At 39.5% G+C, this 18571-nt stretch overlaps 1 long non-coding RNA gene across 1 annotated transcript; it reads left to right on the top strand.

Annotated features, from left to right (window-relative positions):
- The first annotated feature begins 2305 nt into the window (after positions 1-2305).
- LOC114920451 (uncharacterized) lies at positions 2306-5682 on the top strand. Its single transcript, XR_003808777.2, has 3 exons — positions 2306-2738; positions 4892-5461; positions 5584-5682. It is a non-coding gene; the product is annotated as an uncharacterized lncRNA (long non-coding RNA).
- The last annotated feature ends 12889 nt before the right edge of the window (positions 5683-18571 follow it).

Below are 18571 nucleotides of genomic sequence, written 5' to 3'. Positions count from 1 at the left end.
TTTCAAAATATTCCAACACTATAAACTGAGTGTTTTAGGAAAAGGTCAAAGATCAAGGACTAATATTCAAACAAAGACAATATTTAAATTGAATACTGCACAAAGAGCACCGACAACATTGAAATAGCTGCACTGGCTAGTTTTAAAGACAAAGAAATCCCTGAATTGAAAGGATTACCACCTCTGTGTGTGTGTGTGTGTGTGTGTGTGTGTGTGTGTGTGTGTGTGTGTGTGTGTGCGTGTACATATAAGGGCTGAACCCTCATCAAATTTCATGTATCCTACCAGACTTACTCTGTCCTCTCTCCCTGTATTTAGTCTCACTGTCATCTTTGGAAAGGGCTAGATCAAATACTCTGCCATTATTTAATTGGAAGAACCAGTTGCTACCAATTTGTATTAGGTATTAACTGTCTGTGCAATTAAAAGACAGAAAAGACATGCAAATCCCAAAGAGGGTGCTGGATCAAAAAACATGAATAGGTAAAAGAAGCAAACAAGATTTGCACACCAAGAAGCTCTAGGTTAAAGGATTTATTGACAAGTGACGTTTCAAGCCTGAACGTAATTCTAAACATCACTTTTCAATGAATCCTTTGAACAGGAGCTCATTGGTGTGCTGATCTTGTTTGCTTTGACTTATTAAATTACTGTGCCTCAAAAAAATCTGTAAAACGAACAGCTGCCTTTTGGAATTGAAAAATAAAGTCCATTCCCTAAAAAGCTTGGTTTGTTATAATTCCAAATCAACAATGATTTGCGTTTCTATTTGAATGATGCCACTTTGTTTACTAATGCCTTTTATTTTGAAAGATGTTTTGAACACACAGTCCCCCCCCCCCACACACACACACACACCCACACACACACACACACACACACACACACACACACACACACACTTCTTCTCCTGTGTCTTCTTCTCTCTCACTTGTTGTTTACTTTCTGTCTCGCCCTCTCTTTCTCTGTCATACTGTCTGCCAGCTTTTGGGATCACCTAGAGATACAGTTCTCCTCTCCTGTTTGACGAAATGGCTCAGGCAGAATGAGTCCTCCTCTGTGCTCCCCTAAAGCCAGGCTCTCTCTAAGGGAGGCCTGGCAGGCGGCATTAGCATGAGGCGAGGTTTGATTGGTCTGCATTGACGGGCCCAGTGCCCACCTCACTCCTCGTACATTAAGTAGAATAATGCAGCACTGCCCTCTCAGACAGGCCAAATCAATGGGCTGGGCGGCATATGCTAACAGCAGCCAGGGAGATACTTTAGCAGCGGATGATTAATCCCAGTTGCAAACTTGCATCTATCAAAAACTCTGGCACCACCAAGGCCAGACAGTGTAGTCAAAGCTGATTAGCTCCTTGGTTGTCAGATTTGGAGTGGAGGGACTACGCCAAGTTTGAGTGGCAGTTGAGACAGGTAAAGGCTGGTTATGAGTAGACTACCAAACTGTACAAACCTGGCTCCTGTTTCTGTCATGACCCTGTTCAGCCCTGTTACAGGTAAACAGTAGTCTTAGTAGAAAAATATAAATCAATCATTTTTTAGATGATGTGATAATTCCCAACAAAAATGACCTCGTGACATCTAAAGTAAAGAGTTTATCTAGACAATAATCCATATTCTCAGGCCATGAGAAGAGAACACTGACAATCCTATTCTGATTATTATTTCAAAATGTAATATTTAATCAAATCTGTATCAGTGTCATTTCCATACCTTTCCAAGACTATCAATTAACTGCTTTAACTCCTATGTTTAGCATTTTTTTCTGATTGTCCCACTTTGTTTAAACTGATCCCTGATCATTTCACGTATCCAAGATCTATTAGCCAAACATACACCTTTCAGCATTAAGTCTACCACATTTAGCTAGAAACCTTAATAGCAGGCAAATAAAATAGAGAAGATTAGAACTTTAACACTTCTTGTAGTTTTTCTCTATAATATAAGAAGTTACATTTTGGTTTTGTGATTAATAACCACTACTTTAGGGGGGGCCAACAAGTCGTAAGCACATTAACGGCCCAACACCACTTATATTAAGAAACACCTGCAGCGTTTTTAAAAGCGAAAGGTCAAAAACAAATGCAACGACCGAAACACGCTGCAAATGAAATAAATGTTCTGTAAAAAGTCAAAACAACTGCGTTAACTTCAATTGGCTGCAAACATAATAACAAGACAAAGTAAATAAAAAAACCAACACATAATCGAAAGAAACTGCAAAACCTTGCACCCGCCCTGATTACCCACACCTGTGTCTCATTATACACTGATTGGCTGTATGTTTAACCCCAGTGTGTCCTCCCTCCTGTTGCCTGTTTGTAGCGTTTCCCTCTTCATAGCAGTTCTATTTCATTGTTCCTGACCGCCAGAGGCAGTTCTTAACAGTGGATTATATCTGTCTTGTGCACGCGCAGGTCGAGTATTTAATATCAACAAAGTCACGTGACCTGGGATGACGCCTGACGTAGCTTAAATAGCCCGCGTCATCACGTGAGACGCCCCTTCTTCTCGCAGGTATCCGCGATGCAGGTTGTTTACAGAAGGAAGCCAAAAAACTTTTTGCTTGGAGCCCTGTAACCACAATTGGAGCTACGGAATTTCGTCCTCCAAGGGCTGCGATTAGTTACAACGGCTACATTGTGTCACCATACCGAGCTGTCTGACCGGTGTTTTCGCTGGGGCTCTCGGCGCTTTACGGACTGGCTAATGATAGCTTGAAGTGGGACCGCTGAGGTAAGTATTATCCCTTCCTTAGCTGTACAGTGATTTCATTTTGAGAAGAGCTCGTTAACTTCAATTGGCTGCAAACATAATAACAAGACAAAGTAAATTAAAAAAAAACCAACAACACATAATCGAAAGCAACTGCAAAAAGTTAAATGATTTAACTCCAGTCTCATACACACCTAGGCCTGTAGGGGTGTTCAATGAAACAGTTTATTATTGAACAGAGACAGTGAGGGAGACAAGGAAGTCAATGTATTGCTCAGATAGACAAGTTGGATAGTTTGAAGACAGACTGCTATGGAAACAAATGACAATAACTAGGGGATTTGAGGGGGTGTTCAGTCCTGGAGTTAAAGCTGGCTAATACCCAGAGGTGGCCACAATGCTATTCCTATCATTTTATTATCCAAGTCATCAAAACTTAATCCTTCAACTGAGACCAATAACATATTTTATAGCCCTGATGGTGAACAAAGACGGACAAGGGTCTGCAGAATGTTACCCAGCTCTTACAGACAAGTGCCAGTCTGTAAAAATACACTCATCCTTAGCATCTCCAATATATCATCCGTGGATAGCGGAATAACTTATAATTTAAAGGTGCTGTTAGAGTGTGATAGAGATCACAGAGGAATAGAGAGTTTGCACAGATTTGAGATTTATGACTCTAACTCTTCCTTCAACAAACTTGAAACAAGAGAAGAGCCCCACTGGGGGAAAAACATCAAAAAATGCCAGTTTCATTCCTCTTGCAACTGCAAGAAACGCTCCAAAAACAGGTTAAAACCTGGAGCCTAGAGTTGCTGGAGGTGATTTGTGGTGATGTCATCAAGCTAAAATAGCTTCTCATTAGCACCTCTGAAGCAGGTCGTATGAATAATTGTCACCAAAGATTTACAATCCAATTAGAGAGTGTCTGGGTGTGGAACAAATTACTCACCTTTGAGGGAAAGACATCAATGGGGAAAAAAACCAAATAGGCTTTTTGGGGAGGAATTTCTGTGCTTTGGGCTTTTTGATGCTGTAGTGGATGTGGTTTGTTTGTTTGTTTGGGATGGGAGATATACAAAGATCCCTCACCATGTTGGGTGCATTGTCAACAAAACATGGCAAGTGAGTAGATCTGCAAGTTTTTCTTGACATCAGACATTTTGTTTAAGTGATTTATATCAGAGACCAGTGCCAAAACAAGGATCCCAGTGTTGACACTTTTGTGAACATGCATACACGCATGCAAAAGCATTTTCAGGGAATGACTAATTCACCAGCAAGCACTTCTCCCCTTTCCAGCTTTGCCTCAAGTTTTAATCTCCGCATTTGCATGACTAAATATAGATCAGCTCTCACACATCCACACTGGAATTCGACTCCAAGAATATAAAGGCGTGTTTCGACTAAATGTTGCTTAAACATGCATGAGCTCACTCCTCCTCTGTCTCAGTGGTCCTCCTCTAACACACTACCTGCATATGATACATTGAGACACTATACGCACAACTACTTCAGTTTTTATATGCTTGTTAGAGCCAAGCCACTATGTTTTCCAAAGAGTGATCCAATTGCCTGCAAATGGGCTGCTCCAAGAGTTCCGTTGCTAGGTTTAAGGAGAGAGCTCACAGATGCGGAACGGATGCAATAACGGGAGAGTTTCTGGCTGATAGAATAGCTTTATCACACACTACGCCCTGTTGAGCTGTGCACTTCTATTTTGCTGGTATTTTCACACAAACAAACCCCTACATCAGACAAAAGCACCCTTTAGGGATATCAGTTTATTTAGGGAAAGTTTTGTTATACTACGCAAACTGCTTTAACCTCATGTCCACTCATATTAGATGCAGCATTAGAGGATCTCTTGGTAATATCAATTACCAATAATTATCTTCAGAAACAAGAGTTTTGCATGTTGGCCTCATGCAAAATGTTGCTTGAGGGTTCCTGCTTTGTGTCACCATAGTAGAGGATTCTTCCATCTTTGTTGATATGGTAGCATGTGTTTACATTTTGAATTTATGTCTTGTGTTTTTATGGTTGACACAGTCTGCTCTGCCAAATAGGTCATGTTATCAACATGTTATGTTTTTTTTTTTTTAGTAAATTGTCTTCTGTTCCTGTTTGTTTTGATGGTTTTTCACTCTCCCTTGTCTCTGTCATTTCAGATCCTGCTCCTCATGTTCTCCTTGTGTCAGCCCCACCCCGATTACCCACACCTGTGTCTCATTATACACTGATTGGCTGTATGTTTAACCCCAGTGTGTGCTCCCTCGTGTTGCCTGTTGGTAGTGTTTCCCTCTTCATAGGAGTTTTTTCTTATAGCCTTAGGCCTAGTCCGCATGTAGGCCCACACACACTTAGTTCTCACAAACATCTTGGTCCACATGCAAACCCAAAACACACTGTTTGGGCTGTCATGAGCACGCCAAGTCAAAAACAATATCCTTGACACGCTAAAATGGTCTTACCATTCCTCTGCAATGACCACTTAAAGTTCTCCATTCAAGAGAGTAACTGTATGTGTATTGTGTTAGCATGTTAAAAGTCCAGTTAGCAATGTTACCACCAGCACTGTTTGGTTATGTCTGCCATTGCACTAAACTCGTGTAAACAAAAGTGACAGCCTCGCACTATCATGACAAACAGGGGAGAAAATTGGTGATATTTCCCCGTCTACACATAAACCTTAAACAGAGTTTCTAAAAATCATCTCCCTGGAAGGAGTTTCCCAAAAGGTACGTTTTCAGTTACCTAAAACATGTTTGTATGTGTACGAAAGGTCAAAACACACAGAAAAACCTCTGTTTTCAGAGGCTTTAGTGTGTATGATATCTACTGTTTTTTTTTTTTCACCCAGCCTTTAGCCGACTCCTCTGGATTTGTTTGCCGACTCCTTTTTCCCTTGCTGTGTACCAAACATTGGACTTCATTAAATATTTAACCATTTTGAATGCTCCCTCTGAGTCTGGGTGTGAATCAATAGTGTGCTTATCTTTGTATTAATGGTTAGGATGAGAATACAGAAAAACTGTTCATTTTGTTCATCTTTGTAAACTACTTTCACTCTAAAATATTGTAACAAATGTATATCTCAAAATTGTGTGGCAGAAAAGTAGTGGCAATAGTTTAGAATGATCAAATAACTACAACTTGCTAATATAGATAGACTTTTTAAAAGGGCAGTGACTTCTCAGCTTTTTTATTTTTTTTAAAAAGGTGCAGGTTGACGACTAAAAATACATTAAACCCATCTCAATATGGAACCAAAAAACCTGCCCTCGTTTTGAACACGGTTAACACATGGACAGGTGCCTAGTTTAAGTCACAGTATAGTAGAAAAGACTAGGGCTGTCAAAAGACTACCTTTTTTTTTTTTTTTTTTTTAAATCATAATTAATCACTAAATCTCAATAGTTAATTAGGATGAATCACATTATTGATTGCATGTTTAAAATTCCATTATTTCGTATTGAAAAATATAAACAATTAGGCTTTTATTTTGAATTATGTTGACTGTCAAACTTGGAACACTTCACTTGCTGTTTGAATTCTACCCAGCTTTTATTTTGAATTAAAGTGAGGACCTTCTGGTTGATCGAAGGTCACAACATTAACATTAATTTAACCTCGGAAAATTAACTTGTCATGACTCAAAAACCAAAAGAAACAGCAAAAAAGGAATAATAGAAAAAGTGAAATGTTAGGATGAGGTGGTAATTACTTTTGACACGTCAGCTGAGCTGTCTATTTTAAAGTTCAAAGACACAGCAGTGTTGTTCCTTTCCATCACTGTGACTACAGGGGGACAATGCAGAGGCTTATCCACACTTATTAGAAAAAACGAATGCTTTAATTTCAGACATTAATTAATCACGAGTAACTAGTTAATGTAGACAGACAGAAAAACGTATGGTTATACCTGTTGTTTCCACATATCATACACCACTCTGTTTCTTTATTTTTCATAGTAAGCGCAACAGCCTGAACCAAAACTGCACTGACTGCTTAGTTGTCCCTGACACGCACCCAACTGCGCCTGTTGTCCCACCACAGTCAGGTTCACTTATTATCACGTTGAGTCACCAAAATACCAAAAGAGCACAGGCATGGACAAAAATGGAACAGTTTATCTGACAAGAATGGCACATATTTCTGAATTTGCAGTAGCATCATACTACAGAAGCAAACCCTTTAGGTCTACATGTGCACACAATGTAGTTTTAATACACTATTTAGTCAGTTGGGCCTGAATGGTTGAAATGCATGTGTGTGGCCCTAAAGCCTGCCAGGTAGATGTCCAAGAATGAAATAAAATGTATACGGGGTGAAGCTACAGGAGATTCATGTGTTCCACTGTAACTTCAGGCAGGAGGTGTAACAGTGTTATGAGACCAGATTTTACACTCTGAAGCTGAAACTAGTTTTCTTTAATTTCACACCACATTTTTGTTACACTCCAACAACAGCAGATTTTGAATTTGCTGCAGTTCCAATAAATGTCTCTGACTGGCTTATGTCCAAAGCAATGGATCCAAGGCTCATTGGCCTTAAGTAGTTTTAGAGCTTGCCACAGTAACATTACATTAGCAAAATATTAGTTCTTGGAAACAGGGAAGAAGTAAGCAGACATTCACAGCATAAACGTATTCAATCCTTACATTGTAAAGGATACTGTGTTTTTAATGGTAGTTAAAATTGAGGATATCGTTGAGGGAAACGTTTATAAAGATGCCAAATAACAAGGAAAGGCACTTCTGGAGCTGGTCGCTCTGCAAAATGTGAGACATTATCCAACAGCCAAGTCATCAGTGGAACTACTAGAAAGGGTGCTGTTTTCAAGATGATCACGGTGCAAGGATGTTTGTCATTAGTCAATAAGCAATAAGCCTTGTCTCCAAAGTCAATGGTGGGCCAATATGGTGGGCAGAGGGTGATCCATGACACCTGCTTGAACAGATTCTGCTATGGTGCATATTAATGTGACAATACAGCACATCTTCATTTTTTTAAAATGTCTTTTACACAAAGAAGGTAACCATTTTGATCTTGCAGTAATATACATCTTTACTGTGTGTAACCTTTGACAATTCCGTTGTCAATCTAACATTTCCATAAACGAGCAACATAGTTTAGCTAGTTGAGCAGTAGTGACATGGGGAAGTAACCACCTCCTGAGGTATTGATTTTTCTCCCTGGAAATGTTAAATGTATTAGAAAAGGTTCAGGAGTGGCAGCAGAGGCAGTTGGTCCTGAGGCAATATTGTTTTCTCTCTCTCTCCCTCTCTCTCTGAGCATGCTCCCTCACCCTCTCACCCACACACTTTATTCTCTCCCTTAAAGTGAACACAGATTGACTTAAGAATAGCCCAGATCTGCCTCTCTTCTCATCCATCTCTGTTGCTGATGTCCCACTTCTCAGCTAACTTTGATTAAGTCCTCTCAGCCCAATAGTTCTTAATGGCCACACTGCTAGGTAAAGGGGGAATTTGGGGGGGAGGGGGGGGTCTGACTGAGAGAGCTCCTGCTAGACTTCCTGTCTACCATCTGGGACTTGTTTTCTTTTAGCTGATGGAAGATGACTTTCTCTTTCAACTAGGCAGATGAAGATCAGAGAGGCAGAAGTGACAGAGGGAGTGAAAATCATTTTTTGGATTTTTTACTTAGAAGCCTTTATACAGTCCTGTGCTTACTTTATACACACTTCTTTCATATTCTCTCTCATTATTTAAACAGACAGGTGGGGTTAACTGATTTGCCATCAATATGATTATTTTACCATTTTTATTCATGTAGATCCACAAATAAAAATTGGAGTTTTGAACATATATGAAAGCAGATACACAGGCGAAAACTGTAAAAGATGCTTGAACATGATAGATTTTCAAAACAAAATAAAAATACCCTTGACAATATAACTCTACTAGACATTTATTTCATTTAACATTTTAAAGATATGGGGGGGGGGGAATGATGGGGGGACAGGAGAACCGAACAGAGTTGAACGGGATCTTACGAAGGAGCCTCTTTACATGGGTCACACAACATATTAACTGCTAGCCTACCCGTCAACACTTTTATTTTCCAAAAAAAAACACAGTTCCCCCCTTTTCACATCACAGGGTTCCAACAGATCAAAACTTTGATGTTAGTTTTAAAGCAACTCTACGGAACTTTAATTTTGTGTTGATTTGGCGACCTCTGTGGTCAAAGCAGTACGCCGTATCTCTTTGTTGTTCTTGTCCTATAAATGTATAAGTAGCATTCTGTAAAAAAAAAGACTCCCATTGTATTACCCACCAAATCTTTTTACTGGAAAATGTTAACAAACAAACCTCCAGTCTGTATGCTGGGAATAACTTTCCACGTGGTATATGCTCAAAAACATCAGAATAGAAAAAGTCACTCCTTTAGTCGATGGTCTCATATGCTGTTGGAGGTCATATAATGGTATCAGGATTCATTCAAACATACCCAAACTCATTCACCCTAATTTGATTATGTATTATGCTTTTGGACTGGTGATGTGTTTGATCGCCTTCACATGAGAATTAAATTAATTTGATACAGCATAATAAACCATTTCTCTGTTGGTCTACTGCATGTATTGGATTGGAACTATTTCACATCAAGATCCATAAGGATATTAATTAGATCCATCTAACTTATTTCCATCGACATGCTAATTGCCTGTAGGAACCAGATGAGATGGCACGCTTTGATTATAATCACAGATAAGTAGGAGATTTTCATATTTTGCAGACAGCATCCCGCCAGCTTGACATTTCAGCTGTTTTCAAGGGACTGCCCTGTTTATGATCAATACAGAGGCAACCCTGCTGAGACCCATGTGCTCAGAAATCATTTTTCTGTAAGTCTTGAGCACTGTCCTCTTTTTAGGATCCCAGTTACCTGAGGGTAAGCGCTTTTCCTGTTGTTGGGGTAGAAATTCCTCAGTATTCAAGGAGACAACCAAAGATTCCTCAAGCATCTGTGGTGAAAAAGTCTCCTCCTTCATATTCTCACCACAGAGTCAGTATGCAATGCCAGGGTCTTTGATGGCTCTGTGTGATGTGGTATATATGCCCTTTACCTATCTGACACTGCCATCAGAGATTCAGTGAATGAATTAATCATCAATCAACTCTATTTGTATAGCACCAATGCATAACAAATGTTATCTTAACACAGTTTGGAAAGGACCAGGGAACATATCTTACTCTTTGTTTTATCATTTACAAAGACACACCATAGATCCATCTTGAGCACAGCACTAAGCAACATTCAGCAAATGAAAAACTGCCTTTAAACAGGCAGAAATCTTGAACAGAACCAGACTAGTGTTGGACAGCCACCTGTCGAAACTGTGTTGGGGTTGACAAGTGGGAAAGAGGAGGATGCAGAAAGAAAGAGACAGATAGAGCCAACCATTGTGACAATATCCCTGTTAGTGTGATAGATTTATCTAGCTACAATGTCAGTTACAATGGTAAAGGTACTGTATGTGTAGTATTAGCAGTAACAGTCCAGCTCAAACAACACACCATCACTGGCCTTGTGGATCAGTTTGTTGAGTCTTCAAGGTGTCCACCACCCTCGGTCTGCTGCTCCAGCATACAACAGCAAAAAGGATAGCACTGGACACCGAAGACTCATAATACATCTTCAGCATCGTCCTACTGATGTTTAAAGACCTCAGCTTTTCAGGAAGTAGAGGTGGCACAGGCCCTTCTTTTGATGAAATCAGTGTTCTTGGCCTATTCCAGTTTATTAATTAAATACACTCCCAACTACCTATAAGCAATATAATCCACCCTGAACTCAGCCTCCTCACCTTATAACAATCGTCTTAATTTTAAAGCAAAAGTTATAATATTTAATTCGAATCTACTGCAATAATGCTACAACCTGGTTAGGAACTTGAACAAGACAGGATTTGGTAAAGGAAAAGGGAGCCACCCTGTTTGCTGTAAATAATTCAAAGACAACAGGAGAAAATTTAATGTACGCGTTATCGTCAATTTAAACACCAATATCAACCAAAATAAACTGTCATTGGAAAAAAATATTGTCCAAAAATATATGTCTAAATTCCAATCCAGGAAACCCTCCAGTAATCCCTATAGTTCCAAGGGAAAATGCTCAAGAACTCAAAAGAGATAATCCCAGCAAACAAAAACATGGAAAGCAATGCATTGCAAACATATCAAATTATGCGAAAAGATGAAGAAAAAAGTATCCACTTCAATCAGCACTCACCGGTCCTGCAATTGAGGTCTCATCATGACCGGCCCTCAGAATCCTGAACTGTCCTCAGTGTTCACGGTCCTCCTAAACACATTTAATCTTCTCATGTGGAGGAGGAAACACTGTCAAAAAGAAGCCCAGGTGTCTGTTTCTTCTCCAAAAAACTAACCTTCCAGCAGCTCTCCTCTGCCCTCTTCCCAGAGTAAAAAAAAAACCCCGCGAACATTTCTCCCTCTCCCTTTGTTCTCCCCAGGCCATTCCCCCTACACACCTGTGTCTACCTGGTTGAAGCAGGTCACATGAGCAGGCTGATTGCAGACTTAACATGACCCCACACAGAAACATGATATAGGGGACAGAGACATCACAAAGGGATTTAACCTTGCAAGGAATTAATTTTAATTAAATCACCTTTCTATAAAAATATGTGTGTCTCCTCCCTAACCATTGTGGCCTTGTCACAACCTTAGCTGAGCTACAGCAGAGTAATCATAGAACTTCAAGAAGATGACTGGACACTGTGTTGTTGTTGTAGTCAGCGGTGTAAAGGGTGAAAGGAAAGGGAAACAGGGCTGTTCGCAGCTGGCCTTTAATTGTCCTTGTGAGCCTGTGGATGGCCTGGTCTGTCACCTCATAAAAAGCCCTGCTGTCTGACATAGGTGTCCTCAGACCGTCTCCTCACTGTCTCTGTAGTTACAGGCGGCCTTTCTACCAGAGGCACACAAGGGGGTGAGTTGAATCAGGTTGGGACTCGACCCTCCCAGGGTGAGAATTGGAGAAGAGCTTTATGGGTCCTTTAATTTTAAGTCCGGGCTCCTCTCCCCATTTGATGAGAAGCTCATATACTGTACTGGGTGAAGTTTGGCAATATGTTTGCCTTGCTGATGTGGTTGAAATCAGCCGAGATAGAGATGAAGGCACTTGGGTGGTCCATGCGAAGTCAAACTATGGTGGTGTGGATGAACTTACAGGCCGTAGTTGGGTTGGCAGATGGAGTAATATATGAAATCTCCCTGGGGAAAATAATATGGCTGGAGTCCCATGACAGAGTTTAATGTCCCTGCAATAAATACACTCCTTAACTATAACGTCACTAGGATTATACATTCAGTTGTTTACGAGTACAAGCCCCCTGCAGTTGCCTTTTAACATTGGCTGTCTGAAAGCTGTTGATGGTACTATCTTAGTTATGATCATCCTGATGCAGCCAGTGTTCTAATTTATGTGTGTACATCATCACAAAACTCCCCCTGACTACTGTTTAGCACCGTTAGCTTATCCGGTTCATTTGCCAGAGATCTCATCTTGCCCATGTTAAGAGGTGAGAGACTCTGCTTTTATCCCGTCTCTGATGTCTTGACCCAGCTCTCTCCCCTCCCTATTTTTCTCCTTCTCTACATCCCCTGTGTCCTTCTTCATATTTCTGCATTCTGATACCCAGTGCTCTGGCTGCTAAGTCGAACCAGCTGATCCCAGTTGTGAACAGGGTGACGTTATTGCTTGATGAAAAATAAGGTAGCAACCAACAGGGAGGCCTCTATATTTGTCTGTGGTGGTTACAATTCACTTAGCAGAGTATGTTTACCACTGTGATGCGTACCAACCAAGGAGTTGGGTTGGGAACCTGAGAGTCACCGGGCGAAGTCCTGGTGCGCACCAAACTATGGAATTTAGTCGGGTGGCTGGAGAGGTGACAGGTCATTTCCTGAGTACTGCCACGGTTAAGCAAGGCACCAAACCTGCAACAGCTCTGGCACACTCCCTGTGAAGCTCCTAAACCTGCTGCCTTATCACATCAAGTCAATCACACCATGTGGAGATGCAGTCCATGCTTTATAATAGGGAGATCTGACTTACTGTACAAACTTTCATTTGCAAAGAGAGTGAACATCTATGCCATTCGGAATGAGAGCCTTTGTCTGTTCCACCAAGTTAGCCATTAATCATCATCCATAATGCTGCTTATTAGGCACTTTGGTTTGGGTAGTGTTGAGCTCAATAAGCTGCATAGGCTCAGGTAACTATGTGTGGCAGGGGAAGTTCTATTTTGAATTATTCTCCCAACATCAGAAACGATCAGACACAGTGAATATTATTTAAAGCTTATCCTAAATCATGATTAAAATATCTAGACAAGATCGGACAGGATCTAAAGTATGTTAACTAGTCTGTGAGCTCAACTTCAAATAAAGATGACTGTCAAAATGTATTCTCTGCTGGATTCCTTGGGTACATTCTCTAATTTGTGCATAATGGACACTGGATGGTTTGTAATAATATATGTGGGCTATGCTGCAATCAGAGTGAGCCCATACAGAGGAAAGCTTGGAAACAAAAAGAGACAGCCCATAAAAAAAATAATTTGAATGTATCGGAAACGCACTGATATTTAACTGTGAAGCAGTTGTGCATTCTGTGTGAATGGATTAAGCTCAGTGGACGTGTGATGTGAGCTCATATGTCCCTCTTTCTAATGCAACCTCTTAATATCAGGAACATGTTGTGACACAGACTTTAGACATTAGACCAGGCAGGTTTTAGGCAGACTAAGGCAAAGTCGTTTAATTTGTCCTCAAGAGAGAAGTGCCAGCTTATTGCCTGACCACACCTCGTTTTAAGACAAACATGCCCCCTGTCGCTACAGAGACCGCAAGTTTATTTGTTATTTAAACAACGTGAGTGCTGAGTGTTAGAATGACAACTGCGTCAGGAGGAAAATAGGAAAGACAACCGCACTGTGCGCCAAGACACTTTGTGCCAGCCGTACAAAACAGCCTCATGTCTTTTCCATAGTAAACCCCTGTATAGGTTTATGTTGACCTGGACAGTAGCAGTCTCAGCAGTCTGTCTTAAAGATCTGCTTAGAGCATTTTTTTTAATTTTGCCTTTAGTCTAAAGAAAAGCCTGTAAGCTCCAATGTCATTATTGTTGTAAAGTCTGAGCTTTCAAAGTCATTTCAGCAGGTTTCATCAGTGGCAGCTGGTGAGAACATTAATTGCCAATCAGTTGATCCTAGCAGTTTGCTGGGGTTAAGACCATCTCATCTACTTAATGTCACCCACTGTCTCCCCCTTCTCACATTGATCGAATGTTGTTTAATTAGCAGCCAACTGTAGAGACTCAATGAACTATTAAATAACTTAATGATTTGGCACTTTCCCCCCAATTGCTTGGATCCAGTGAAGTGGCTCCCTGCACATATTACACAAATGACTACCAGTGGAGGTGTATAAGCCTTGTGTTACAGCTCTGACCTCAAACTCACTGAAATGTACTTGCTATGAACCACAGACGCCTCATAAACACCTCAGCGATCATAAAAGCTTCAAAGAAAATGGTTCGATTTCTAAATGCTCAACACTTATATTATTTGTTTCTTTAGCTTTTACATTATTCCCTTGTAACAATCTCCTATAAATTCACCTGCTTTGCACTATACTCACACAAAATGATTGTTTATTGGATTTTACTGAAGTTAATGGATTATCGTTGCATTCTAATGCCATAGTTAATCCAAGACATGCCTCATTAAACACTACCCTTTTCAGAAAGGTTATCACTGCTTGTCATTTGCTTCCTGAGATAGATTTCAAAAGAGTATTTTCACTGAAGCAATAAGAAGAGCTACAAAGTCACAAATAGTTTCCAGTTTTTAAACAGTCCCTCCTCATTAGACTTTAAGTTGTACTGGCAGGTTTGGAAGAGGGAACATAAACACAAATCAATTATTATTTTAAGACTTCATGAATTGTGTCTCAAATACATTAGTGATGATTGATGAAACTGACTAGGATTGTAAATAGTCTGTGAAAAGTTCAAATCCACAGTCAGCTCAGCATCCATTTGTCCCACTGGCCTGATTAACAGATAGTATGTCATTGCTCCGGCATGGGCACCGCCACAATTAATTGACATAAAACGCACAAGAACCATACGAGTGTGTTTAGGACACTTTTATCTTCAGGTTCCCATAAGAACATGCACGATCACAATGGCTGAGCGAGCAAGTGAGAGAGAGGGAGAGAAAGCCAGCAAATGATGCAAAATATTGGTTGCAATGTATACCATATAATCTATTCCAGAGAAATGTAAAGTAAAAGTTGGTATCAAGCTTAAATCTGGACTGCAACATCTTTTATTTTTACAGTCAAGATGCTCGTTCTAGCTCATCAGCCCTAATTAAGTAGATGTCACCTGGAGAAGTTGAGGTGGCACGTACAGTACTGTAGACATTTGCATTTCTGTGGGGAAAATACCAGAGTCTTCTTGGCTTGGGAAACAGTCACTCACTGGGATATCTGAGACCTTAGATTGCTCCTGACTTCAACAGTCACTAGCTGACTGCTGCAAACTAGAAAAAGAAAAAAACTGCCATTAAACAGGCAGAAACCTTGAGCATGTTGAACAGCCATCTACTGCAACTATGTTAGCCTTAGAAGTGTGATGGAGGAAAATGCAGAAACAAAGAATTGGTTAGAGACAAACTTAGTAACAATAACAACAATGAATAGGATATATTTATAGCTACAATGTCAGTTATAATGGTAAAGTGTGTAGTATTAGCAGTAACAACAAAGCGTGATATTCAACAGATCAATTTAATATTAACATTAGCATTGGTAAAGACAATTAATTTGGGAAGACTGATAATGTTATTGATAGCAGTGACTTAGATTCACATCAATATTTATAGTAATGATAGGAGTTTTTTAATTTCACGCTAACACTCAATGGATATTGCAATTTAGAGGCTAACAGAGTTAGCATGAATATTGATGTGGATTTCCTTGTTGTTGATATGTTTGATGATGAAGACATTCGCCGTTGAGACTGACTTGCTTTCAAAGAGTATAATTTTATTTAAGCAAGAAACAGAGTCACTGGTCACATCTGACCAGGAGGACCAAGAAGCCAAATAATGATCTCTCTCGAACATACAGAGACAATCACCTATATGCACCTAAACATCTGCTTTTTGTCATGGGTCAATCCTTTCCTTATCCTTTCTAAAGTCTGTAACGCTGCAGTTGTGTAATTGGTCAACAGTTGGTGCCTGTGTGTGCTGAATTAATTTAGCCCAAATGATCAGCAAATCAAGGGGGTGTGCCATAACACCTAACACTCATTTACACTAGAAGTGAATGGAAGATGCTATTGGGGCTCTAAAAAAAGCCCATTTAGAGATGTCTTGTGTTTTTCTTGTAACTATTGGGTAAGGTTTCTTGTCTATGTGTAAAGGGTTGAAAAATGTGTTCATAATTATTTAAAATGTGTTTTGTCTTAAGCTAAAAACAAAGATTATTAAAAGGTTAAAATGGATCACAAGATTTAAATAATTGCATAAATAGGTTAATAAGTCAAAGTTAATTCTAGTGAAAATACAGTTCATTGCTAAAAGGACAAGTTAAATAAGTTAAAAAGAGACCCCAATATAATTGTTTATGTTTATGTATCTCAAAGAGCTATTTAAAGCCAGATTCCAGTGCACTGAGCTAGTTACAATGTTATTGCAATACCGAACCCGGTCGCTAGAGGGCGCATAGCGCTTGTGAGGTGCATAATACCCCAAAGAGGCAAAATCTGCAGAATAAATCCTGCAGCCGAGCTGAACCAAGGGGCAACCTCCGGTCTCGAAAAATGAAGCCTATGCGGAAGTACAAAAAACTGCAGTTCCTCGAGGTTCCGCTTGAGGCTGGCTGCAGAAGCGTCGGAAGTGCCATAAGCCCACAGCCAAAAAAGCCTGTTTTTACCACAGGAATCAACATGTTTACAGCCTGGTTCAAAAAACGAGATATATCTGAGAAGTTGACGGCCCCTTCTCCTCACACTGTGTGGGGGGGGGGTGAATTTTTTTATAACTCATCGGATTTTATTCTATTAAGGAAAACGGCTATGCCCATATTTGGTTGTGTCAGATTTGATTGACAGCTCTGCGTGCTGCATCTGTCTGTCAGGTCAGCAGGTCAGGAGGCTAACAGCTTGATCCGTCTGATTTCTCTTCTTTTTTACTTCGTTTGGAGAGTTTGTTTAACACATATCTGACAACATACATGGCTTGCTGTGCGGTTAACAGACCATCCAACAAGTTGATGCTTCAGTTTTCTTCGGTAAGTGATATAGTAGTGTTATATTTACTGTATACTTGTGTGTCGATATTTATATTTATGGACCTAGCTTGTTTAGCGTTAGCTTGTAAATCAGTCGACTAACTGTGTAGCTCATTATTTACGGTCAATGGTTTAGAAATGTTTGTTGTTAAGATGTTGAAAATAATGAGTTTGTGTGATGTTAGAAGCTAAAGGTTCACCTCGGTGGTTAACCACAGACTGTAAATATGGTTTTCTGACGTTATGATGAATGTTATACTCCACGTAAATGTGGACATTAAAAACAAACTTTGTGTAGTAATTATCCGTCAGTAACATAAACTGAACTGAATCTAATCTGCTGTGTAGGTCATAGAGGATGACATTAACATTACATGGTTGATGTAGTGTCTTAAGATTTGAGCAAACTGTTAACACATTTAAAAAAATGCACTTTGTAAGAGCATCTGTAACCATTAAGAACTATATTAATAACCATATTAATTTTCACTGAACTCATACACAGAATATAGCAGTAGAAATATAAAATATAAATAACATATGGAATGAAAATAAGATATAAAGCATATAGATATAAAGTATAAGAAATAGTTTGAAGAATACAGCCATGTACTGAGCTCATGTTAATAATAAATGAGTTACTGTATGTTCTGTACTAAAGCACAGAGAGTTGGGACCTGTTAATGATTTAAATAATTCAGATTATATTTGTTTCATGTTAAGATGAAGTACTATCCACAATAAACTGCTTAAGTTTTCCTCACAAAATCTGAGACCATTTGATGTGGAATATCATTGTGAGTGAGAGAGAGAGAGCTGAAAACAGCATGATTACAATAAGGTTTATCTTCTTAACTTTAAATAGATGTTGATTACCTGAATACTGGACCTTTGTTGTCTGGGTAGTACACTGTTGAATTTATAAATGTACTCTTACACACAGATGAATACAGAAAAATAGATGAGAACAAAAAAATGATTTAATGAATAACTGATATTTTGACCCCTCACTAAAAGTCCATGTTCTCCTGGATCCATGTCACATGCTCGAGCTTCTTCAGAATGACTTTTCAACAGTCAAAGTTTTGCTGAGAGAAGATGGCCAGCAGATAAGACAGCAGTACATCAACGAGCTCCACAAGCTTCAGGAGAAGGAGGAGGAGGGTTTGCACCTTGGAAGACTGTATTCATGCTGTTCAAATAAAAATAGATCTCCTCCAAACAACTTGCAATCAAACCATTTTCTTCCCATTTTAAAACCCTTTGTCCAGTTTAGATGGGAGAAGTTGATATTATGTGATATTGATCTGGGAAGACTACATTTCTAAATCATTTTTAACTGTGTTTTTATTCACAAGTTATTGATCTTATTTACTCTCCATATATCTTGATTTAAGAATGGGACTGTGTTTAAGGGCATATTTTTGCAATGACTCTGTTCCATCCCACTTTCAGAAATGAACTACATTAGTATTTGGTAAATGAAAATGTTGA

This window comes from Labrus bergylta, chromosome 12, assembly GCF_963930695.1.
Source record: "Labrus bergylta chromosome 12, fLabBer1.1, whole genome shotgun sequence".
Taxonomy (NCBI): domain Eukaryota; kingdom Metazoa; phylum Chordata; class Actinopteri; order Labriformes; family Labridae; genus Labrus; species Labrus bergylta.
This window is presented reverse-complemented; position numbering and strand designations above follow the sequence as displayed.